At 44.7% G+C, this 27,237-nt stretch overlaps 1 protein-coding gene across 2 annotated transcripts in view; it reads left to right on the plus strand.

Annotated features, from left to right (window-relative positions):
* Positions 1–27,237, plus strand: part of HAPLN3 (hyaluronan and proteoglycan link protein 3) — an 87,441-nt gene that overhangs the window by 37,326 nt on the left and 22,878 nt on the right. The gene's annotated exons all lie outside the window — the stretch shown is intronic.

Here is a 27,237-nt window from a genome sequence, read left to right on the forward strand (position 1 = left end):
GTATTAAGATTCCACATAAATCAGAGTATACAGATACCAAGTTTCTTTCAAAATACAAAGACCAAAGCGGAAAGAGCTTTGCACACACCTGACGGAAGAAGAGCAGTCATGTATTACGTTGAAAGAACTAAGGAATACAGAAAAACAAAACAGTTATTTGTATCCTTTGCAAAACGTTTTCTAGGAAGACCAGTAAACAAAAACACAATTGCAAGGTGGATAGCACAAGCCATATAATTGTGCCACAAGCAAGCAGGACAAGCTTTACAAGGTGCGCCATGGGCGCACTCAACAAGGAAGAAAGGAGCAACTATTGCATTTCTTGCTAACACTTCAATTCAAGACATCTGCATGGCTGCAACATGGTCTTCAGTACACACATTCACCAAACATTACTGTGTGGACATTTAAATGAACAAAGAAGCACAAATGGAACAGAAGATCTTACAGCATCTATTTACAAACCAAAGTTCATCTTCCAGCCAGCCACCACAAGACTAGCAAACCGCTACAAAGTCTGTGCACAGCATAGTGAATCCAGAAAAGATTCACGCTGCAAAACGAATAGTTTCTTATCTGTCAGTGTAGTTTTGCAGCTTGAAGAATTTTCTGGATTTACTACCGTACCCACCCTCCTCCGCCAAGGAAGAGAACTATAAGGAGGAGAAAAGAAAAAACAAATCTGATGATGGCTACCGAAGGTGGGAGCTTCCAGAGGAAGCCCTTTGACGTCACAGAAGGGCACCAAATGGTACTACGTCTACGCCCACCAACAACAACAAAACAAAAGAGAGAAAAAATACTACCAATCCGGATCCAACCACTAAATGGCGGAATAATGCACAGCTTAGTAAATCCAGAAAATTATTCAAGCTGCAAAAGTATACTGACAGGTAAGAAACTATTCGATCTCTAGTAAAGTGCCCTCTCGTGGTTCCCGCCTAGCATTGCAGCATGGGCTTGGCAAGGAGCACAGCCCAGTGATGAAGCTTGTAACCTTCTGGTGAGTGAGGGAAATTATTCTCAAAGGCACATGCTTCTTAAGGTATCTGCATTCAGTTAGGGATAATATCTCTGGTGCTGAATCTTTTTGGAACAGTATACTGTGTTTTAATTTCGGTTTATTTGGGGAGAGTGTATACTGGACCGTCAATCTCCTCGTCCTCCTCTGTGATATATATAACAACAACTTAGGTCACATATCGAGCGCACGACAACTGGCTTGCCTGTTATTTTACTAACGCCATTGTTATAAGGGCTCTCTAAGTTCATGTTTAAAAACTAATACTTTTAATAAATGCCTTTCGATTCAGGGATAACATTCTTAGGTGAAACGTTTCGGCGTGTTGTTTTTCATTTCAAAGAGAATCTATTCCGTTTTTATTACATGATTTTTGTTGCATGATTTACTGGCCAACAATTTTCAGTGCTTTGCTCATGCACAAGCTCTTAAAACCAAGCCCGACCGTTGGGTTGGTTCTGGCTGTGCTCTTCCTGTTAATCTTTTGGCTTGTCCACCTGTATAAATGCAGTGTGCGAAGAATGGTGAAGATCTCGGGACAGCAGGACGACGTAGGCAGTGGCACAGGCCACCATCTACTAGAATGAACAAAGATTTAAGTGCATGCCTAAATCCAGTAATATATTTTATATTTTAAATTTCTTTAGCAAATCTATACTTGTAGTCACTCTGTAACATATATTTCACTCATAGACTTGTACTGCCTCTTCCATACAATAGTGTTTATCTGGCTTTTGTCTTATGTCTTTTAGCTGTAACTTGAGTCTAGATGCCAAGTGACATAATGTTAGGTGCCACACCCAGTCATCCCTTTCTTCTTAGCTAAGAATATTTTTAAGCACAAGCTTAACTATTAAAAGGAACACTACACGCCCCACCATCCATTGTGTTGCTGGCTAAAAATCCAGGGCTGGCATTGGTGTCGCACTTGGAAGCCATGTAAAAATAATTCATAGAATCCTGCCATCCCGGTTTTAACAAAAAAACCGGTTTATGTTTTCCTTGTCAAGTTGTGCTGTAAGATGAAATTTACAAAGCAGTTCAGCTGTAATAACTTATTAGAGTTGAGGGTGCTGTCATAATGCCTTCTGCCAGAGCCAGCATCCATCGTGGAAGCATGTGGTGAAAGACATTTCATGAAGCGTCATTGCAGCTGCAGTATAAACAGTGAAAACAGGCATTTTTTTTCTTCAAATGATCAGTTTTTGTAAAATGACCAGTGATCAGAAGAAAGGAGAGATTTATGGCAGCGTCTTCCTTTTTTTGCACATAGTTCATTGTTATAGGAAACAAAGAATCTCCCTCAATCTTACTATTCAATGACTCGACAAGGGGTAGAAAGCGCTATATAAATGCAATTTAAATTTCAATACTCATTCTGAGTTGCAGCCCTTTCTAAAATCTGTTTTACATTAACCTGATTCTTATACGTTTTTGCAACATATTACTAAATAATTTTTAGTCTGTTTAATTTTGCACTACAGGTCCTGCCTTTATTTTTCATGTTTGCAATCTCTCTATTTCTTTCACATGAAGGAGTAATACACCAAGGACCTGATTTATTCTTCTTAGTAAGTTTTCTATGTTTTGTTTATTACCAAAACCCGAGTTTAAGTTATTACTTCTAAAAAAACAGTAGTAAGTTCAGGACCGCACATGGTCAACCACTACTAGTGCCACTCCTTTCCATAGAAAATAATGGAAGAAGGGAATTAATAGAATACCCCATGGGAAATAATGTTACATTAAATTTCTTTACATTTTTTAAAATGAATAAAAATATATATAAATACTATTTAATATTAAAAATACCTAGCAACAGCACATATTTATTATTTACTTATAAAATATTTGAATACCCTATTTTGAATGAAAACATTAATTTAACAATAAAAATAATTGGTATTAAAATATAACTAAATTAATTTCAATAATTCTATACATCTATTAATAATACAAATTGTATAGTAACATATATTATTATTTTTATATATGAATTTATTTTTCAATTTCCTCTTCTGAAAAATAATTGTTATTAATTTTAATACATTTACAGTAATTTAAAATGTATTTCAAATTTGAGTTAATAGTACTGTAGCATTTTTTATTTTGTTCTACTTTTAAAATGTTCCCTATACTTTACTACTGAGAGACTCTGCCCTTGGAGCACAAGGCAAAACTTAGTAAACTTACTCAAAATTGTAGATTACTCAAAGGTTTGTTACCTTTGTGAATGAGGCCCTAAGTATGTAAGTGGTTTGAAGAAAGGGTGATGCTGTGACAGTGTATTACAGGGAATAGAATACACGCTTTTACACATTAAAAGTATGTTGCAAAATATCTAGGAGCTCCAAACCTCTAAGTAGGAACTTGGCCTTCATATTCATTCCTCTATGAGCCTGATTATGACTTTTGGCAGTGCGGGTGGCATGCCAATGCCGCACCCCACACCGTCAAGAGTTGCTGCCACCAACACGCCAAATTACTACTTAAGAGTGGTCTGGCGGGCGGGCAGCGTGGTGGTCCCGCGAGGGGTGCCTCTTAAAGGCACAGCCATGGGAACGCCACACAAGTTTCCTGCACAACATGAACTGTAACCTCCATGCCGTGCAGGAACTGCAGTGCATGCACACCGGCTGTATGCATCCACATGACGTGAGGCACCAGGAGGCCATGTAGGGCCAGCTTTGTTTCCTCTCCACCACAGTTTTAACGGAGGTAGAACCACCATGAAAACCGTGGCGGAGAGGAAACTCATATTATGCTTGGCGGGACCGTGGTGGTGTTGCCAAGCGTATTGCGGCCTCAAGACCGCCACGCCAACGGCAGGGAACGGAAATACCCTGGCGGTGGCAGCAGTCCCATGGCAGTCTGACCGCCCAAGTCGTAATACGGTGGTCGGACCTCCGGTGCAGCGGCGGCTGGACTGCCATTGCCGCACCACCATGATTCTGGCAGTCCTCGGACCGCCAGACTTGTAATTAGGCCCTTTATGGTCACCAAACCCCTCAATGACTTGCACTATCCTTATAATGTATGGCAGGTAGTACTGTATTCCATATATAATGAGTGGGAGTACATTATCTTTTTATAAATGCTTGTACTTCGTTTTCTTGTTATAGGGATTAGCTTTTCTTTGTATATTCCCTGAAGATATAAGAACAGCTGCACTTTTAAGCTGTGTTGCCCCAGGTTCCTCTGTCACTCTGAGTAACAGTGGATGGTCGTGCATGGCCATATCACTTCGTGTAGCCAGATCCTCTTCACTGAGATAGCCAATCAAGCATTTTAGCACTTGCCTGATGTTCCTCCCTCTGCCACTATCATGTATTCCCTCAGTCAGCTGCTCCTGCATGCACACATCTGCTCATTTAGCTTTCAATGACCTCGGCCATCTCTTCATGGATAAAATACCAAAACCTGTCAGTCCTACCTTGCACTGCATATCTGAGTAACAGAAGAGCCTGCTGGCAGGCCTATGAGCCAGAGTAGGCCATAAGTTAACTAGAGAAGAAGGGGGAAGGGAATGGACGTTTTTTGGCAGCTTCCGCACCACACTAGACAAGTCAGGCAGGAAAATCATACTTGAGAGCACATTAACCCTCATGTAAGATGGTAATGAATTGCGATACAGTTTCAGTAGCGTCGTTAATAGCATGCACAGCTTTTAACCTACAGGTTTAATTGGCATTAAACTGCTAGCCTAACTTTAGCTTTTCATTGCAGTGCCCTTGACTGAATGTAAGCTTCTGTCTCTTCTCGTGAGTATTGTGGGGATTATCAAAGTTTGGCAGCGTGGCCTTTTTCTGGATTCACATGCTTTGCATTGTTCTGCCATCTAGTGGTTGGGACCAGAAAAAATTAAGAAAACATTTTGTTACAGGTTTCAATGAGTATAATGGATTAAGGTGCTATTTGCAAAGCCCTTTCTGTAGCTAACAGTCAGAGTTTTTTTATTTCAATATGATATCTCAGAAGGTTGGGTGAGGCAGTGTATGTGCGACATGGCTAAAAGGTTGGTATATTTTGAAATCAAAAGGAGAGAAGCTCTACATTTCACTGCAGGAAATTATTGCAGGTGTATTCTCAAAATCCCTCGTAAACAAGTTTTTAAATCCTAAAATGTTCTGAGCAGTTTACTGGCCTTTCTAATTAAAGAGCACAATTTGCACTACATTGCACACAGATTTCTGGGGCGGGGGAGCTTCAACCCCCGTGTGCAGTGGCCTTCAAACCAAACTGATTTGCGAAATCTGACTTCACTAATTTACTTAGAATTGAATATCGACCCTTGTATTTGACACAAACTGGTATGTCACCGTCCCTAAAACAATATTCCGGCCTTACAGCGCCCAGCAGTACAGTTCTGTCGTCTATAAGCCCATTTAACCAATTATCATCGTATCTCATTTAACAGCTCTCTCTTTATCAACCTTTGAAAAATGAAAACAACTGTTGGTCATGACCTTGGCGACCTGCAGGTCACAGATAGATAACTGCAGCCATCACTCATATCACTGATCTATTTTGCCAGTCCTAAAATCCTTTGTCATTTCCTTTATTCACTCAGAAATTTTCGTGGTCCAGCCTGTTGTGTGGGAGTGTTTCAAAAAAAGAGGCGGGGGAAGGAGAGGTGTGGGTGGCACAGCACGTTTGCTGCACGCAGCGAAAACCGTCTCGAGAGATGCCACATATGTACTTTACCCGCGCGTATCTTGAGGCGGCGTCGCGTCGCAGCACAATAAACTGACCCCAGCCTCCATTCACCTTCAGCGCCATCGCAAATTACCAAGAGCACGGAGCTCTTAGTGTGAAGGCGCGCGGCCTGGGTTTCTAAATAAACAACCCATTACCCACGGATAAGCACGGCTTCTCGGCGGGACTCCAAAGCACTGGCATTTTCTCCCAGTGCGGGGCCGATTATCCTGTCTCCCCAACAGCTGCCGAACATGCCTCCGGGATTTTCCGATTCAATTATTGCATGGGCCCTGATGCTCCCGCGCGCTCCACGCGCTTTCTCACCCCGGAGAGCTTTAAGAAATGCATAATTTGTGTTTTTCATTCCAAGTTTCTCTGCTAGCAAGTTTTGCGTAATAATTTTTGGGTGTGGTTAATGTCTTTCGATTCATGGGATGCGGGGTGTGCTTCGGTGCATCTTAACGACCCAGAGCACCATTATTCAACATGGAACACACCTTTCTGCCGAGCTCTATTCCTGTAGTCATTTACTAGAAGAATATTTTAGTAAAAGAAAAACACCCGCCTGGCACCATGAGGTTTGTACTTGAATTCGTAGATCTCCAACAGGGAGGACACAGAAAGAATGACGTGTCACCTGCTTACACGCACTCCCGTTAGAAGCGGATTCACAGAGCGACTTTAGGTCACTTCAAGTCAGTTCAGTTCAGTTCATAATGCTTTATTCGGTTTGTTTTACACAACCATATAGCAGACATACAATATGAAACATCCTACAATCATACAATGAAACATACAATAAAACAATGAAAACGAAGAATATTAGCAAAATACATAAAATGTGTGCAAGACATACTAGCTAGGATACAATCTCCTCTAACAATACCAATACATGTTAAAATTATCGGTGTAAATACAAGGAGAGAAGGCTCTAATAAACTCAATAAGTTGACATATACTAGCTACTAAAGTGCTTAAGGATGTGCAAAATACGCTATATAAGGTGCAGTTCCCATGTCAGAGCAAGTACAGATGTCGCTATGCTCGACAAAGTAACAGATGCGACTTGCTAAAATACTGGGTGATTAGATAACAATAGATTTTCTGACGGCCATACATTTTAAAATATAAGTGGCTACATAAAAACATATATCTGCGCTTTCCAGGGTAAACATTAGCTGCATCGCATTCCTGGTAGACCGAACATTGTATTTTAAAAAGATAGGTTTTAAAAAGTGTCTTCTTAAAAAGGTATAAAATTTACAGAACAACATAAAATGGCAACAACTCTGTTTGGATATATCATCACAGGGGCATAGAGTGTTGCTGTGCTTCCTAATAACAGGGAAAGACACAAGATGGTGTACTATACTAAGCCTTAAACGTGTAAGAACAAAACGATGAGAATTTCTTGAGACTTCCGTTAGATATGACTGGAAGCCTACATACACGTTGTTTTCACAGTAAAAGACAAAGGTACGTTGTTTTGCACAGTCTAATTCTCTAGATTTTCTTGAATTACATAGAAAGGTCACCTTGAGCATTGATTTAGATATGCTGGCAGCTTCATCCAACATTAAAAAAGGATCTGAATTAAAAAGGAGCTTATACCAGTAATGGATGTGTCTGAGCCAGGGAATATGCAAACAGTGATCCAGCCTTAGGCAGTCTCTGATTACTTTTTGGGTGAATATAGTTTCAGTTTTTGACCAAATGGATCGCCATAAGGCCAATGGCCGTAAAGCTACAAGATCTTTGATGTAATCTAGACCCACTTCTCTATGAATAAGCTCAGTAGAGGCTGATGCGGGGGCACACAATAGACGTCTCAGAAATGAGTTTTCGTCAAGTTGGATACGGTTGCCACAAAGGGTATGGTGGCCCCACACGCCAGCCCCATACAAAGCAGATGATAAACATCTTGCTTTGTAAATTAAAATAATTTCCTTGATTCTGCTATTCCCAAGCTTAGAGGCAAATCTAAACACGCCGTTGTTATTTTTTGCCATTTTAAGGCGCACATTCTCACACTCGTTGTCCCATCTCCCATCACCAGAGAATGTAACACCAAGATAGCAGAAATCATCAACAGCTTGAATTTTTACCTTATCCAGGTGAAAAGTCCTTTTAGCCCCTATCTTCCTCCCGCAAGACCTGACAAATTTTTTTTCTTTATTAATTAACAGCTTCCTGCTGTTAATAAACCGCAGGAAGCTGTCGATTAGGCGTTGGAGGCCGATTTGGGTGCGTGACAAGAGGACGGCATCGTCCGCATACAACAGTATTGGGATTGGATCGCCATCTACTCGGGGTGCATCAGCTGGGATCTGTCTGAGGGTTGTATAAATTTGATTAATAAATAAAGAAAATAACAAAGGAGCTAAAACACAACCCTGTCTGATGCCTCTAGACACTCTAAAAAAAGGTGTGGATTCCCCATTGGACCCAAAACGCACTTTGCTGGATAGCCTTTTCGTATAATCTAGCCAGGAAGTGTACGATATCTTTTGGTGCACCCATCTCCAATAATATAGGCCATAAAATTGAATGTTCGACCAAATCAAAAGCGCTGCTAAGGTCAGCAAAACATAAAAATAAGTTCCCTTTTTTGACCGTAGTGTATTTATTTATAATGAGGTCAAGGTTCAGGCACTGCTCCATTGTACCTAATCCCCTCCTGAACCCATACTGAACTGGCGATAAAATGGTATTGTCCTCTGCCCATATTTCTAATCTGTTTAAGAGGATTCTGCTCAGAATTTTGATTGATGAGTCCAGGAGGGAGATCGGTCGGTAATTACGTGCTTCGGACCTTGACCCTTTTTTGAATAAGGGGACAATTATAGATTGTCCCCAGGTCAGAGGAAGGTTGCCTTCTATGGCAGCGTTGAAGATGCGGGTTAAAATTGGTGCCCATAAGTTCATCTCCTGTTTATACAAGTCCACGGGAACACCATCGGGACCCGGAGCTTTACACCCACTACTCTTTGACAGCACCAAATAAACCTCGTCCAAACTGATAGATAAAGGTGACGATAGCCATACAGAATTGTGGCTCATTACAGAATCTAAAATCAGCCTATCTGGGTTAAAAATATTAGTAAAATGGTCTATCCAAGCGTTGCAGTTTACATGTGATGTTAGTCCAAGGAAATCTTGTAATTAAGGCGTACAGCCTTAATGCTAGTGGTATCCCTGGGTTTTGCGGCCAAAACTGCCTTTAATTTTGACAGGGCCTGTGTACAATTGCTATCAAACCAGCCAACTTGCCTAGTTTTCGTTGGCCTACTCCTACCTGTCAATAAGCCCTCAATAACAGTGTAAATTTTATGGAATTTAGAGAGCAATATGGCAGGTACTATCTCGTTACTTAAACAGTAGTCGATTTCTGTTGTGCATTTAGTTATAATCTCATCCAGAAGTACAACAGGGTTAACATTGGCCCACTTGATTCTTACCCCGTTAGATCTCTCTGCAACTATATCTCTAACGAAACTGCTGGGGTCTGAGTGTGTGTAACCCCAGGTCAGTAATGTTGCAGAGATGCTGTTATGATCACTTACAGCTTGCTCTGTTATCCATAAATCGATATATGCAGTGTTGCAGGAGACGAGAATATGGTCGATGTTGGAGTGGGCATCCCTACCTTTAAAAGTTGGGCATTTAATGTTTCCATTTTTCAAGGAACAGTCAAGTAGTTCTAGGTCCAGTTTGGCTATCAAATTATTGAGTGCAGTTCCATAATCGTTATGTGGGAAATGGTTATATGGTATACTGGCATTAAGGTCTGGCTCCCCCAAGAAGCCACATGTCCTTTGTTTAGTGTATGGGCAGGCCTGTATATTAAAATCTCCAGCCCATAAGAGGACTGGTTGGCTCTTGGATAGGGCCAGCATCTTGTGAATTTCTCTCCCAATTTCATACACTAATGGACCTGTTAGAATGGGGAACCCCTGGTTGGCACAGGTAGGTACATGTGACAAGCAGCGGTCCCTTCTTCTATTCAGGGCGAGAGAATTACCCCTTCAGAACAACCCCTGCTCACCCTATAGGTAGTGTGGCGCGAGCAGTCAGGGCTAAACTTCAGGGCGCTGTCGGTTAAGCATTTACAATAACACACAGTAAATCACAACGATCCCCCACAAACGGACACCAGGTGTAAGTTGTATCAAAAATACGGATGCTTTATATAAAAGATTCTTTTTTACGCAGGCATGTACAAGACCATAAATAACGGTTGCGAAATGGAAGCCACGAGATGATAATTAGGCACTGTTCTTGTCTTTGGTAACTTATTCGATCACGAGCGCTTCACAGGGCTCGGTTGAGTCGGTCCAGTCACGATGATGCGCAGTGCACCCGGGGTACAGTGATACGGGGAAATCAGAACGTTGCGGACCCCGAGTCCGATAGAGAGTTCACTGTACCTGGGAACGTGTGATGTGCTTGGACGAGGTTCTGCACCTCGCGGGTCTCCGGATCAAGAATTCAGCGGGTGGCTCTCGGTAGACAGGTGCGGCCCAGGGCCTCCGACACGGACTGTGCGGGAGGTCACTGCGGAGGGCGGCACGGTCAGACTCAGGCTGGGAGGTGAAGCGGGGCGGCCGGATACGTTACGACGTACGGGCGGCCGTCCGAGGCTTGATTTCACTTCCCAATTAGAAATCCGGCGGGAGGGCGAGAGGGCATCAGGCACGCTCCAGTGGCAGGCAGGTGACAGGGAAGCGGGGCGGCCAGACTCGATGGGTCCAGAGCGACTCAGGCAGAGTGGGGCTCTCGGCGAGGGGAAGCGGCCAGGCTTCTGGGTGTCACGGCCCTAGGAGGGGTGGCAAGGTGCGCAGAGCACTCCGGCGGGAGAAAGCACACGGCTCGAGTTCTCAGACGAGCGGAGACACGGTGAACCCACTGGTCCTGGGGTTCAGCTCAGGGGGCAAGCTCTTCTTCCAAGCCCTTGGAGATAGTTGAAGAACAAAGTGCAAAAGTCTCTTTCAGTCTTTTTCCTCTCCTTCCTCAGCAAGGCACCTACTGCAGGCCAATCCCTCAGGTCAGGGAAAGTTACTCCTCCTTCAGCTTCTTCCAGGTCCTTCTAGTCGGGCAGAGTTCCTTCGTGGTTCAATCTGGATCTGATTTCTTAGGAGCCAGGCTCCTACTTTTATACAGTGATTATTTTGTTCTTTAGCGCCAGGGGGCCTGGGCCTGGCTCAGTCCATTTCTGGAGTACTTTGTTTTGGTGACTCTGCTCTTTCCTTTCAGTAGCAGGGCAGAGACATCAGCCGCTCCACAGGGGGCGGAGCCGGCTTTGTGGTGGCAGAGCACAGGTCTATTCAAGAGTCAGGGTGTACTCCTCCCACCCATCCTGGTGCAATCTCTCTACCCACCACCTGGCAGCCAACCTGTCTCCTGGAATCCCCCAGCCCTGCTCCTGTACTGTTGCTAGGCAGAACACACACCCACAGCAGAGGCGGACTGAGATGGTCAGGCACGCAAAGGCTGACTTTCTAAAAGTAGCGTTTGCAAACCCAGGATATTAAAATAACCTTTACTAAAAGATGTATTTCATTATCCCGAGTTCAGGCATACTAAACATGACTTTCTACCATGCTCTCTGAGTCCACTGGGGTCACAGCGTGTAGCGATCCCAGCAGCCCATTCTGGCCTATGGAGAGCAGGTAGCCTTCAATAGTGAAAAATGAAAATGGCTGTAATTCACTATTAAGACATGCCACACACATCAGGGCATGTCCTACCTTATGCCTACAATGCACCCTGCGCTTGGGCCTACCAGAGGGGTGACTAACATGTAGTTAAGGGAAGGTTTAGGGACTGGCAAGTGGGGACACTTGCTCAGTCAGCGCGACAGTACCAGACCGCGCGCAGGTTCTGCAGTGGCAGATCCTAGACACATTTTACCCCGCTGCTTCGGTGGGTGGCACAATCAGTGCTGCAAGCCCACTAGCAGCATTTGGATATACAAGCCCTTGGCACCCCTGGTGCACTCTACAAGGGACTGACAGTAAACCAGATATGCCAAACGTGGAAGTCAATTCACATAATACATTTTACCATAGGGAGCACTTGCACTGTGGCACTGGATGGCACAGTGCCCTGAGCAGCTAACACCAACACAAAAACACATTGAGGCACAGACAAAAATGGAAGGGTGACCCACGCCAATGGTGCCAGGTCTAACAGGACCCCTGCGTGCGTTAAAGGTATTATTATAATAATTAATTATAATTAAATCCTTGCCCGTAACATGCTCCAGGCGTAATAACTGGGCGTAGGGGGCCACCTCATGTTGAGTGTTAGGTTTAAACTTGATTAACTTGGTCGATGTTAAAATTAAAAGGCCACCTTTCGCCCTTCCTGCAGCAGAGTTCACTGCCAGTACCCAATGAGATGTATAGCCTTCCACATGAATTGGTTCTTTATACCAGGTCTCTTGGAGACATATAATGTCAAACCCTTGCGTAATGAAGTCATTCCAAAAAGGAGTATTCAGCTTCGCACTAAGGCCGGCTATATTCCAGGTCATGATGTTAAGTCCTCCCTCTGGTGATGTAGCATTCTTGAGTGTAATGTGGCTAGTTGTCGATTTGACGACGCCTGTTTCAAGAATATTTTGTTCTGCTGCTGATATCCTCAAGGGTGCTTCCTTGCACTCCACTACATGGGGTTTTCTAAATATGGCACTCGATCTAGCCCCTAATGATGCTTCCCTGTTAGTGATGAGACTATTATAGTCACCTGTTGCCCTCGGTATAATGGGTGTATTATCAGGTGTACAACAACCCAGGGAAAGCAGGGAACTACTTAGTGCCCCTCTTTTACCCCTCAGTCAATCGACGGCCTCTAAACTACTAAACCGGTTTTGCAGAAAAATAGGGTCTGGGGGAAAAGGGCCTCTAAACCAACGCTCTTGTGGCAATCCCCTCCCATTCCTATGGACAATTGTCCACCTGTCCGGTTTTATAGCAAAGTGGCCAGGGGGATAAAAGTAAGTCAAAGGAAGGGCACTAATAGATGCACCTGGGTTGGAATGACTCCAGTTACAGATGTAATCAACTATTTTGGGGTCATCAAAGTTGATTAGAATACAGTCCCCCCTTATATTTTTCGCCAAATGGCCAACCCATGGCACCCGCCTAACCATGAGTATCTTACAGGTTTTGTGCGATGGAAGTGGTCTGTTTTTATTGAGCCAGTGCACAACCCTGTTTCTCAAAGTTATGGGGGATTCACCTTCGTGTTTACCCAGTTCGGGGACTCCTGTTAGGATTACAACAAATGGGGAAACCTGGGGGGGCAAATTTGGGATGTTTTCTCCCCTTAGGGGCTGGGGTATAGAAAGCCTAGAATCCTGTTTGGGCTGGGTTATATCATACTGGGCAGGTTGTATCTGATCGGGCACTACTATGGTTTTGTTAGTTACGATTAAATCCTGGTGGTTTGCTGGCTGGTTATGGGAAACTGCCGGGGTATTTTCTGCTCTAGAATTATCCAACAATTTGGGAACCCCAGGTTGGTCGATGTTATTTACAGAATCAATGTGACCCCGAAGACCTTGTTCGATCCTAAGTAAGTGAAGTTCGATCTTATGTATTCTTTTCTCTATAGGGCAGAGGAGAGACCTGATTACATCATAAATGTTGGATAGATCAAAGGTCCTTCCCTCGTCCCTATCTATTACATTTGTCCCCCCACTAGCTTCCTGGCGCACCATTCTAGCGGATAATGAGTGAACTGGGGGAACATCCTTATCCGCTAGTACAATCAGAGGTAGCTGCTCCAGAGGAGCGGGGGGCATTCTAGAATTTCTCGGCTGACTCACAGGTTTTTGTGTTTTTTCTTACTTATCTTGCCCTTCCCACCATTTATGGAGGTAAGCCCTTGCTTGTTTTTAGGGATGGCCCCGGGATGCCTCATACGCAATTGCCTGGTGCTTGGCTCCGGCATTGTGCTATGGGCAAACGGCAGTAAACAGGGGGAAGCTAACAGTGAGTCAGAGACCGTGGATTGTTCTCCCATAGGAACAGCAACTGTTCCGCTGGGTAGCAAATCCATGGTCGAGGAATCAATTTCGGAGCGTGGGGTAACAAGACCTTTAGAAGCTTGTTGTAAAGGGGAGCACACATTGGCAATATGGCCCATGGAGGACCTCCTAGCCGCCGCAAGATCATGTGAGACTCGACGTTCCAGCGACGTTATTTCTTGGTCGATGACACAGTTGACCTTGGTGATAAATTGGTCCATAGTTCCAGTAAGGTGAATATTTGGCACTCTGCCTTTAGTGTCTTTAGCTGGCATAATGACGGCAAAATGTCACAATAACAGGTTTGGGCACAGTGAGCTTCACAGGTCGGACAGGAGGTGAACGGGACAAATAGAACCAGTAATCAGAGTAGGTCACAGTATATCCTTATCAATTACTCTCCTACAACAGAAACAATAACAACAGTACCTTAAGGCATATGCAGGTGATGCGTCGTTAGAGGGGTAGCCCAGGCCAGTCAGCTCCTGTCAGTGACGGGCAAGGACGGGCCTGCCCTTGGCCCGGGCTTTGCCCGGGCGCGTCCCGCGCTGCGGGGCACCGGCAATGGAGATAAAGGACCCAGGCGCTGCCTGATGACGATAGCGGCAAGCGCCTGGGTCTAAGGCTGCTGGGAAATGGAGTTTTATTCCCCCGTGTGCCATTTCCCTCACGGCGATGTTGGTGGCACCAGAAAACGGTTTGGCAGCTTCTCTGCTCCCGGTTATAATTCTCCGCTGTGGCTGTGGCCGTTCCCCTCGCTGTGTATTAAGGCAGACTTCTCTCTGTGAACACGTCCCGCGCTGCGGGGCACCGGCAATGGAGATAAAGGACCCAGGCGCTGCCTGATGACGATAGCGGCAAGCGCCTGGGTCTAAGGCTGCTGGGAAATGGAGTTTTATTCCCCCGTGTGCCGTTTCCCTCACGGCGATGTTGGTGGCACCAGAAAACGGTTTAGCAGCTCCTCTGCTCCCGGTTATAATTCTCCGCTGTGGCTGTGGCCGTTCCCCTCGCGGTGTATTAAGGCAGACTCCTCTCTGTGAACACGTCCCGCGCTGCAGGGCACCGGCATTGGAGATAAAGGACCCAGGCGCTGCCTGATGACGATAGCAGCATGCGCCTGGGTCTAAGGCTGCTGGGAAATTGAGTTTTATTCCCCCGTGTCCCGTTTCCCTCACGGCGATGTTGGTGGCACCAGAAAACGGTTTAGCAGCTTCTCTGCTCCCGGTTATAATTCTCCGCTGTGGCTGTGGCCGTTCCCCTCGTGGTGTATTAAGGCAGACTCCTCTCTGTGAACACGTCCCGCGCTGCGGGGCACCGGCAATGGAGATAAAGGACCCAGGCGCTGCCTGATGACGATAGCGGCAAGCGCCTGGGTCTAAGGCTGCTGGGAAATGGAGTTTTATTCCCCCGTGTGCCGTTTCCCTCACGGCGATGTTGGTGGCACCAGAAAACGGTTTAGCAGCTTCTCTGCTCCCGGTTATAATTCTACGCTGTGGCTGTGGCCGTTCCCCTCGTGGTGTATTAAGGCAGACTCCTCTCTGTGAACACGTCCCGCGCTGCGGGGCACCGGCAATGGAGATTAAGGACCCAGGCGCTGCCTGATGACGATAGCGGCAAGCGCCTGGGTCTAAGGCTGCTGGGAAATGGAGTTTTATTCCCCCGTGTGCCGTTTCCCTCACGGCGATGTTGGTGGCACCAGAAAACGGTTTAGCAGCTTCTCTGCTCCCGGTTATAATTCTCCGCTGTGGCTGTGGCCGTGGCCGTTCCCCTCGTGGTGTATTAAGGCAGACTCCTCTCTGTGAACACGTCCCGCGCTGCGGGGCACCGGCAATGGAGATAAAGGACCCAGGCGCTGCCTGATGACGATAGCGGCAAGCGCCTGGGTCTAAGGCTGCTGGGAAATGGAGTTTTATTCCCCCGTGTGCCGTTTCCCTCACGGCGATGTTGGTGGCACCAGAAAACGGTTTAGCAGCTTCTCTGCTCCCGGTTATAATTCTACGCTGTGGCTGTGGCCGTGGCCGTTCCCCTCGTGGTGTATTAAGGCAGACTCCTCTCTGTGAACACGTCCCGCGCTGCGGGGCACCGGCAATGGAGATAAAGGACCCAGGCGCTGCCTGATGACGATAGCGGCAAGCGCCTGGGTCTAAGGCTGCTGGGAAATGGAGTTTTATTCCCCCGTGTGCCGTTTCCCTCACGGCGATGTTGGTGGCACCAGAAAACGGTTTAGCAGCTTCTCTGCTCCCGGTTATAATTCTACGCTGTGGCTGTGGCCGTTCCTCTCGTGGTGTATTAAGGCAGACTCCTCTCTGTGAACACGTCACGTAACTTCAAGTCAAATCACAGCCAGGGATGCGAGCGTAATTTGTAATTTTGTAATTTGTGGGGGTATTTGTAGAGCGCAACGGTCGCTCCGGAAGGAGCATATTGGCGCTGATTTCCAGATAGAAGATCAAGTAACTTCCTAAAGGTAGAAACGTTAGATGGCTGCCATGGTGTAGTCGTCGGGAAGATTAAAAATCCAAGTTTTTAGTGCTTTCCTGAAGTGTTTTTCTTGGGTTAAGGACCTCAGGAATTTGGGCATGCTGTTCCAAGCTTTAGTGGCAAGATGATTTAAGGTTTTGCCACCTTTGGTTTTCAAAGAGAACCTAGTAGGAAGGATTAGATTGTCCTTAGAGGAACGCAGGGATCTGCTAGGGTTGTAGTGAGGGAAGCGCTTGATAAGATATTTTGGGCCGGAGTGATTAAATGCCCGAAATGCTACAATAAGAATCTTGAAAAATATTCTTTTGTGCAGTGGGAGCCAATGTAAAGATTTTAAAGCAGCGGATATTGAAGATTTTCTGGGTAACTTCAGGACTAATCTGGCTGCAGAGTGAAGTACACTTTGGAGTTTTTTAAGTGTAGCTTTCTTGGCGCCAGCCAGAAGACCGTTGCAGTAGTCCAAGCGAGCAAGAACTAGGGCCACTGCGACAGTTTTTCTAGAGTCTATTGGTAAAAAGTCAAAAAACTTTTTTAGAGATTTGATGATTCCAAAACAACGGCCGGCCACAGTCCTCACGTGTTGGTCGAAAGACAGATCAGTATCAAACAGGACTCCAAAGTTCCTTGCAGTTGTTACAGTCTGGGGGGGAACAGCTGAGTCTTCAGGCCACCATAGGCTAGGACAAAAATTGACATTTTTTCCCATAGGGAGGATCTCGGTCTTGCTGGAATTACATTTTAGATGGTTTAGATCCATCCAATGAAAAACAGCTTTCAGACAGCATTTGAGGTTCTGCTCCGCCTCAGTCGAGTGTTCCTCTAGGGGCACAATGAGTTGCGTATCATCGGCATACGATGTTACGAGTATGCCGAATGACTCAATCAGAGAGATGAGTGGAATTAGGTAAATGTTGAAGAGGAGAGGGCTCAGGATGGAGCCCTGAGGGACTCCAGATGAGACCCTCTTCTCTTTGGAGAGGAAAGGACCTAGGGCGATCGTTTGCGATCTGTCCGTTAGAAAGGACGTTATCCAAGCTAGAGCCACCTCTGAGATACCAATATCTTTCAGTCTGCTAATCAGTATGGAGTGCGAGATGGTGTTGAATGCCGCCGTGAGGTCTAAAAGAATGAGGACGGCATTCTTCTTCTGATCCTGCAGCAGCTTTATAGAGTCTGTTAACTCAATCAGTGCAGTTTCTGTAGAGTGATGGGGGCGAAAGCCTGATTGTTGGGGATGGAGTACATTGTGTGCTTCAAGATACCTTTTAAGTTCTCTATAAACCGTTTGTTCGGTGATCTTTCCTAGTGCTGGAAGGAGCGATATTGGGCGGAGATTAGTAAGTTCAGAGGGGGATTTGTTAGATTTCTTCATCAGGGGTTTGACTATTCCCTGTTTCCACAGGCGAGGTACAATTCCAGTGCTAAGAGAGGAATTAACAATCTTGTTAATAATTGGGTTCACCACGTCAATGAGTTGATGGAGTATTCTAGGGGGGCAGGGGTCAGAGGGTGAACCAGATTTGCATGCCAAGATAATTTCTCTAGTTTGATCTAAATTAACTGGAGTGAAGTTTTTAAGACTTCCAACAGGGATTTCTTTCTGGGCGGATTTGCTTAAGGTCTGTGTTACTTGGGGAGGAGGAACATTTTTTTGGATGGCATCTATTTTCTCCTCGAAGAAGTCGGCAATTTGGTTACAAAACTCTTGGGATGGTGGAATTTCAGGTTGTAACGCTCTGGGCTGGGTGAACGTCTTCACAATTGAAAACAGTGTTTTTTGATTATGTTTGGACTCTTTAATGGCGTTTGTATAAAAAATCTTTTTAGCTGTTTTAATGTTGGAATGATAGGTTTTCCTCAGCTGGATATATGAAAGTTTGTCTGCCATGCAGTACATTCTACGCCATTTGCGTTCAGCTTTTCTGCAAGCTAGATGGGCTATTGCTAGCTCTGGGGTGAACCAGGTGGCTCTGGTCTTAGATTTTTTATCTATTCTTCGGGGACGATTGGGAGGTTCACGAGCTTTAATTTCCTGACGAATCCAACTGTGGAAAAGGTTAGCGTCATGTTCGACGTTACCGGTAAAGTTAGGAATCTGAGAATTGGTGATGGGATTTAGGTCGATGTTTTCCTGTACCTTTTTCCAGTTAACGAGGTTATCCGGGTGTGAGCTAGGTTTACTGGTAGTTAGCACGCGTGAAGTTTTAATTTGGAACGGGATCAGGCTATGATCAGTCCATATTTGAGGGACAGGAGGTAGGGTTGTTAGAGGGGAGAGGTTAGTGCAAACCCCATCAAGTGTATGCCCTAGTAAGTGAGTGGGCTGATTAACTCTTTGATGGAGATTAAAGATTTCTAGGGTCTGAAGAAAGTTGTTGACTTGTACATCGGTTTTGGACTCAAGGTGTAGATTAAAGTCCCCAACAAGAGTGAAATGTGGATATCTGAGGAGGAGGTGAGCCAAGAAGTCACTCAAAGAGTCTAGGAATCTGGTGGCATTACCAGGGGGGCGATATATCAATCCTCCGGAGAAGGACGAAGAGTCGTTAAGTTTGGTAGAGAAGCCAAGACCTTCCATGTCTTTTAGGGGGTCTAAGTTAAACGTGTGGCAGTTGAAGCTGTTTTTGAGTACTACAGCGACACCACCACCTCTTCCCTTCAGTCTGTCTTGCCTAAAGATGGAAAAGCCCTGGGGGAGGGCTATGGCTAGATCAGGGTTACTATCGTCCGTTAGCCAAGTCTCAGTAATCAGGAGGCAATCAAGATCTAAATTTTGGATTAGGTCCCTTATGTCTTGGCTGTGCCGACACATGGAGCGAGCGTTGATCAGCTCTCCTTTAAAGTGTGGTGAGTTATCCGTGGAGTTGGTTACGGAGGTAGGTGATTTTGCTGGGTAGCTGTCAGAGGACCAACGGCAGAATTTACAGCTGAAGGGACCATATAGGTTCTTCATGTCAGGTTTGCAATTGCAATTGTACTTCCCGCTTAGGCGGTATAATTCGTTAGGCAGATACCTTACTAAGGGGGGAGTTAGGACAGAATTTCCTGCGCCTGTCGTGGACTTGGCGCGGACGGGCGCAGTCGGGCTTGCCTTCGGCGCGCAAACGGCGCTCCCGCTGCGCTCGTCCGCTGCGCTTCCTGTGCATGCACATATCTAGTTGAGGGGTGTGTGGCCTCAAGGGGGCGTGGTCAGCGAGCACGCCTGTGGGAATGGCGGCCGCTCGAGTAAACAAACAAACGCTACTGCGTTCAAATCGGCTGTGCGTGAGAAGAACGAGCGAATGGCTGCTGCCCCAACCAGAGTAATGAGGGCGGTAAGCTTTGTATTGTCAGTGGGCAATTAAAACATAGCAAATTAAGTGACACCAATACAGTTTTTAAAACCAGGAAGAAACAAGAAATCGTACCGCCACCTCCCGGCTTCCTCCTCAGGAGTGGGTTAGGAAATCGACGTGAACGCTAGTGATCAGCGTTTTTATAGGCTGTGCAGGGGGGCGTGGCCTCAAGGGGGTGTGGTCAGCGAGCACGCCTGTGGGAATGGCGGCCGCTCGAGTAAACAAACAAACGCTACAGCGTTCAAATCGGCTGTGCGTGAGAAGAAGGAGCGAATGGCTGCTGCCCCAACCAGAGTAATGAGGGCGGTAAGCTTTGTATTGTCAGTGCGCAATTAAAACATAGCAAATTAAGTGACACCAATACAGTTTTTAAAACCAGGAAGAAACAAGAAATCGTACCGCCACCTCCCGGCTTCCGCCTCAGGAGTGGGTTAGGAAAGCGTGTCGGTCGATGGAGAATATATCAGGGAAGCGACCTTTGTTATTCTTTTGGTGAGCCTGCTTTTAAAGCACCAATCAAAGCCCCTTTGCCACCTTTGTTCGATTGGGCCTAAATGCAAAGTTTAAGCAAAATGTAAATAGAAAGAAGGAAGGAGCAGGAAGGATGGCACGCAAGCACACCGACTGGAGGGGGGGGGGACTTGGAGGAGGGGGGGGAGCAGGGAGAGAGATGTTCCAAGTAAGCATTTCTCAAAAACAGAAGGGTGTACTAGTCGAAAGGGAAATTGGGAGAATTCTAAAGAGACAAGTGTGTCTACAAGGCGAGTAGGGCTGACATATGTCAGGTGTGTCATTCTGCATAAGCCCCACTGTTCTTTCATGCAAGGGGCCTTTTGTTGCCTGGAGAGATCTGCTGATGTCATGACCCGCTGTACCTGCCAGAAGATTGGAGTACAGTACGTTACATGCCAATGATGTCTGATACGTCACAGCTCTACCACCTACCATTCTCTTGACCACAGTCCCCTGCTTTTCGAGGAGTGCAGCTATTTCCTGAAAAGCTAATTGGGCTGGAGCGAAGTCAGTCACCTATTACATATTCAGGAGCTATGACGGTCTTTCGTTAGCACTGGCAAGTCTGAAAACATCACAGTTTTTCTGTTAACAGTTCAGCCTCTGCTACTCTCTGGACGTTTACAATGAAGCGAGTTCAGAGGATCAATGCACTTGTTGCAGAGATCTGTATGTAATCTGCTGGTCACAATTCTTATTCACAGCAAGATAGCTTAGTGGGTTAATGTGCCTTGTCTAGCTAACTGATAACCTCATGCCACAGTTTCACATTCTAGTACGATTTCTTCGAAGGTTAATTCAGAGATCTGTGTCCCCTGCCAGTCCCAGGTTTCCATTTCAGTAAAAAACAGATTGGCAGACATGAGTGCAGTGTAATCGTCGCAGAGTTGAATTCTAGTGAGATCACCGAAGAGGTTAATTTGGTTACTGCAGTTTATCCTTCTGTAATCTTCATGTCAAAGGTTATCTTCCTTATAAAACAGGTCATGGGGTTTCATGTGCCTTATGCGGAAATTTGTATGTAACCTGTATTATATCGTTTCGAAATCTATCCAGATAACTCAGCGGTTTAGAGTAGACTGGTAAAAATAAAAAAAATTACGGAAGCTAATGTGCCTGCTGAAGAGGTGTATTTTTAAGCTTCCGTTCAGTTAAAAACACATCCTTGCCCCTCGCTCATCAATGTCGATAAATGAGTAGCGTTGAGCTTGGAAACATTGGGCTAGATGTATGAAGATAGCATTTTGCGATTCCCTAATTGCGAATCACAAGGATTCACAATTAGGAAATCGCAAAATGCAATGTATGAAGGATTATAGTACACCTTTTGCGTTCCCTAGGGGGTCTCACATGACCTACCACATGAATATTAATGAGGTAGGTCGCAATTTGCGACCCCCTAGGAATCGCAGAAATCACAGTGATGGTGGTTTGCTGAGATCAGCAGACCACCATATCCGTGATTGCTTTTAAATAAAGCAACATTTTATTTTTTGTAAAGCAGTCCGTTTTCCTTAAAGGAAAACAAGATGGTTTACAAAAAGGAAAATTAAAGGATTTCTTTTAATTTTTTAAGAGTAGGCGGACCGCTGCCTGCTCCTGAAAATGGTTTTGCAAACTTTCACAAAGGGGAAGGGTTCCCTCGGGGACCCCTTCCCATTTGCGAATGGGTTACCACCTACTTGAAGTAGGTGGTAAAATGCAAATGTTTAACATTCATACATACCGATGCAATTCAGTATTAGGAAGGGACGCCCTGAACACGCCCCTTCCTAATACCGTATTGCAAACCCATTTTGCGATTCGGTTACAGGTTACCGAATCGCAAAATTGGGTTTGCTACATCGGAAAGGCAATTTTTGCGTTTGCAAATGGGCAGATTCTGCTAATCTGTCCGTTTGTGAACGCAAAAAGGCTTGATACATCTGGCCCCTAACCTCTTAAGAGGGAGGTGCAAAATGCAATGTTTCTTCTTAAAAATTGGTACATTTAATCATAACCACGATCTTAGAATGTAAAACAGCATAATAATAATAATAAGTTCTAAAAACAACAATAAAAACACACAAAATGAGGGGCCCTTTGCATGCTGCAACAAATAAATAATGGTTTATTATGTTATTATCTAAAAGCAAAATAAGAGAGATGGCACAATTCACAGTTCTCATTAGCACCGCTGGTGAACAGAACGTAGATTTTAGATAAGCTACCATCAAAATCATAGTTGACGTGGTGGCGGTTTGGTGGCTCGCTTATTATGCGGGACAACACACTCCTCTTTGTACCGTTTTTGATGTTCAATCTGCAAAATTATAATATTACGGCACTGAGTGACTTTTAGGTCAGTCACAACCAAAGGATTGTTGTGTTTAGTCAGCCCCCTTTAGCCATTTGTTGCTTTGGGTTATTTCTCTTCAGCTTTTGCTTTTATAAAGTTTCAACCACTTCCTGAATCAGCCGAGACTTTTTACTCTCACTGTCAGATTATTGGCTGTTAAGTGTACTAAGCCACCTCCTAGGAAGTGCTACCATTAAAATGCATAAGATAGATTGTTTTCAGCATTTAGCAGGGACTATTTGATGAATACAGAAGCCATCTTGAAAAGTAAGTTTTGCATGCAAACAACAAATACTGTATGATAACTAAATGCTTACTTGAAATATGATCTACATAAGTATTTAAATACACTTTAATATTATGTTATCTTTAAAGAAAATACACTTGTGTGTTCATATAACTTTATCAAAAATAAAGAATCGGTTATTTAAATTGAAATAAACGAGACATGACAATTATTAGAGTTCATTTGCTGATTAGTGGATGCACTACATTGAGTTATGTGAAGCTCTGCCCTAAAATGGCTGCTGCAAGCGACAATGCATGGTCTGCCCAATGCAAGTATCAAATCAAGTTAAAAACATGTGTTAAGTGTCTTAACCTGGAGGTATCAGACCACCGCCACAGAGTTTCTCTCCACTTGAATTAACAATGAGAAAGATCCAAATAGAGAAACATTTTCATCTGGTAGAATTTCTCAATTCTAGTTGGAACCTAATCTACTGCTGAATTCTGATGCACTCCAATATCTTATCCCTAGTGTCTTCTTTTTTAAAACTTGGATTTAGAAACATCTCACAAAGTGGCCTGGATCATAGGCCTTTATTTGAGACTTCCAATAGTCGGAACCTCTCTGATGAAGGGATTTAAAGTAGGGGTGGGCAAAACTCACTGAGTTTCAGTGTGCAGAATTCATGGAGTTACACGAAAACGCTGTAAAATTCCACGAATGGGTGGAATTAGGCACAGCACGCTGCTCGCAGTGATTCTTAGTGCGTGGAGCTTGTTTCGCACTGAAAAATCAGCACAAATGGCACCACGTGGCGTACTAGAGGGTGCTGCTTCTGGATCTGATTTTGCTGCTGGTCGAGTAGATTTTCTACTTGAGCAGCAACTTTTTGACTGCGAACGGTTTCGACCGCCCGCAATCACCTGCATTGGGGAAATCTCACCAGGTGCCCTTCTAGCGACCAAAAATCGTTCTAGGGGATGTCAAATCTCACTCACACTCACAAATTTACAATTGGCGAACTACGTACAAGAAAAAACTGCCACACTGCGGTTGGCGGAATTTGGCCAGAACTCTGCCAGCTCTGCCGGTGGAGCGGAAGTTATCAGCCACCCCTAATTTAAAGATGGTCACTAAAGTCTGAAAGCTTATGAAACAACAAGTGTCAGGAAGGTTAGTTGTAGACATGTTTGGATGATGTTCTACTCATGATCAAGGCCAGTCACAGCTCAGGCAGTGGGTGGCTTTTTAGAACTATTGGAGCTGTCACAAGATATTTGCTGGTGCTCCCATGAAAAGTGAATACCAGTAAACAATAAGAGGCCCTCAGGTGGCATGAACAATGTTACCTTTATGTAGGTCAGACAAAAAAAACTGCATTTTAGTTTATTTGTGGCTATTACATCCACAGGGTTTTTGCAAGGGCATTCACCTTATTCTCCATAGCAAGTAACTGTCAAAAACGAATGCTCTTAACCCTGTTCTACACCAGTTTTCCTGTCCTTATGAGAAAAGGAGATTTATTCCGGCACTAACTTAGGATCAACCAGAAGCACTGTATAGTCTTGCTGGCATTCAGCACCAAGCGAATCTGCTTCATCGTGTCTGGGTATCAACAGTAGTGTTAGTCAATCAAGCCATATCAATCTCGGCGTTGCCAGTCAGGGGAAGTACCAGCTAAAATATGATACCCCAGCCCTTGCACTGTCAGCAAATTGTGCATGGGTTTTATACACACACTGAATAGCACAAGCCAAAGGGGACAACCATGGGATACGCCACAAGTGGCCCCCACCGCTAGGGCTCTGATCACATGCCTGACCACTTGGAAGCACATATTAAATAAAAAGACCTTGAATCAACTAAAGGAAGGCTGAGTGGCCCCTGCCACCTACTGGTGCTCACGGTGAAGTGCCTCACAATACCATTGATAACAAAAGAGACCCTAATTGAACTGACCACTTGTCTACTGTTTTGAACAACCTTTCCATGACATCCGGCTATGCTGTTTCAGTGCTCCTATGGGTTTGACAGCCATATTACAAGTTACCCACCGGGGCATAACTTCCTAGTTGTAATGTAAATTGCAAAGTCACACCTTTTCATAATCTTAACCATGAGAGAAGTCTCTGAAATCTCCATGCTATGGCCTCGAGTCAAGAGACGGATTTTGAGTATTGGTATGACCCACAATTTGTTAAGGCGGCTGGGATGGAGCCTTCAATGAATGAACAACCAATGATCTCAGCAACAATAGCACCTATAAGAGAAGCAAGGTCATGAGACAAAAATGAAAGGCTTCGGCCTCTGTGGCAAGGAGCAGTGTTCATTCTTTTAATAATGGCTCTGACTTCAGCAGGGTTAATGTTAGTTGGAGCAAGTACTTTAACTGTAGAGCAGCCAAAGAGATGGACTCAGGGGCACTCTCGAGAGGACTTCCATGCCCCATCAGGGGAACTCCAGGAGAGATAATTCTTTTCTGAATAAACCAGACCTCAATGTTGAAGAAATCATGAATTTCTTGAGCAGAGCCGGGGGCCCAAGACTGACATGCAGGGTGTTCTAGTTACTGTAATTTCTTTTACGGTCTAAAAAAGCTCCTTAGTTCTGTTTCTTGCATATCCAAGACAAATTAGTAGCCTCGACCTCGCTACGGTACTTCTTCTGGTTTTCTACCTTCCTCTGCTAGTAGAGTAGAGCCGTGCTGTGAGAGCCTGTAGCTTCCAAAACCACCACTTCTAAAGTGTTCATGCTTTTGTCCCTAACTAGTGACTTCTTAATGGGGACCAGTATGACACATGCCTTTCCTAAAATAGAGTTACCAAAAAAAACAAATCAGTCCTTGGCCTGAGTGAGGGTGTTCTGTGTAAAGGATTCAAATAACAATGGCTCCATTTGGAGGCAGTTAAGGCACTTCCTGTCCATCTTTGCAACTCTTTTCAGCAAATTTGGCTGCCAAGCCAATTTTCACTCATAATTAGCTGTGCAGGTGACTGGCTTATGACCCTTCAACTGTAAATCAAGGGTTTGTATATTCTCCAATGCAAAGCTGTCTCACAACTAGGTGGACCATGCAGCAAGGTATCCTGAAGAAATATCTCTGAGGACGGTGACTGCACCCTTAGTGGCCAGGACCCTGCTTGGTGTCTTCTCCAGAGTAGTGTTACCCAAGCAAGTAATATTCAACAGTGGCACAAACCTCATGCCTGCATACTTGAAGGCTATGTGGGATAAGTGTGTGGTGACATACAAGAAACTCCATAGAAAGTGGCATGTCCTACTCCCATGCTTCTTACTTGCCTCCAGTGAGGTACCACAAAAGGGAGAGGGCTTCAACTCCTTTGAACTTTTGTATGTGCACCCTATTATAGGTCCTTTAAGTCCAGTCCAAGAAGGGTGGGAGAAACCTCTCAAGGAACCCAAGCAGGGCACAGTGGAATATGTGCTAGGCCTTCACTCCCACATTGCAGAGTACATGAAGAAGGCTAATCAGAACCTAAAGGCTAGCCAGAACCTTGTTAAGCACTGGTATGACCAAAAAGCTTCCTTGGTAGTACCAGCCAGGTCAGAAAGTGTGGGAGATGGAGCCTGTGGCTCGTACAGCCCTCCACAACAGGTAGACTGGATCATACACAGTGCTGGAAAAGATGGGAAAGGTCATCTACCTGGTAGAAGTGGGTACTCCCTGACACCTCCAAAGGGTGATCAATGTCAGATGAATAAAGCTTCATTGTGACAGGACAGACATGACCGTGCTCATGGTGAAGAAGAGAGTGAGCCTCTCCCAGACTTAGTTGTTCATTAAAATGTACTCTGTTTTTATAAATTGAGTAGGATTTTTATTGTGTGGTATTTTCTATTTTTTAACTGTTTTGGTACTGATAAATACTTTACACATATCTCCTAAGTTAATGTACTTTCTCATAGTTACCTTTTGCTCTACACCTAACTTCTATTAAACAATCTTCCACAAAGAAACCACAGTTAATAAAGGCAAGCAATGTTTTTTAGAGAGTGCATGATTAATCTCAATAACTAACAATAACCACTGGATTAAGCACTAACCGTGAGTCCATGAGTCCCACAGTAGCATGGTATTCCCTGCAAAGAGCGTAAACGGTTCGCTGAGGCAATTACAATGCAATTACAATTCTTCTTAAAGTGGACTTCTTGTGTCAATTTGCTCAAGTGAAAGTGACAGTCTTGAACTGAATTCTTTGCTTTACATGATCCAGGGGTGTTGATTGACATAAATGTATCTTTAAGACTTAAAAGTTGCAGCTCAATGGTTTTCACCCAGGAGTTCATATTGCTCATATTCTGTGTAACTCAACATGAAAGGTGTATGTGGGCTTCAGATGAAACTAAGCATGAAGGACTTGTGTGTGGATTATCCACCTCAGTATGAGGAAAGCTGTACCAAACCTTTATGGATGTGACCAGGCTGTGGCATTTTCAGTGGTAGATTTAACTTTCTCATGCTTGAACAGAAAAAATATAAATATAGCTAGAGAATAAGAAAGGTTGTTGGCTGATGGAAAAAGCGACTTCAACTACGTACATTTTGACTTGATTCCTCTTAAAAGTGAT

Source organism: Triturus cristatus, chromosome 3_1 (assembly GCF_964204655.1).
Source record: "Triturus cristatus chromosome 3_1, aTriCri1.1, whole genome shotgun sequence".
Taxonomy (NCBI): domain Eukaryota; kingdom Metazoa; phylum Chordata; class Amphibia; order Caudata; family Salamandridae; genus Triturus; species Triturus cristatus.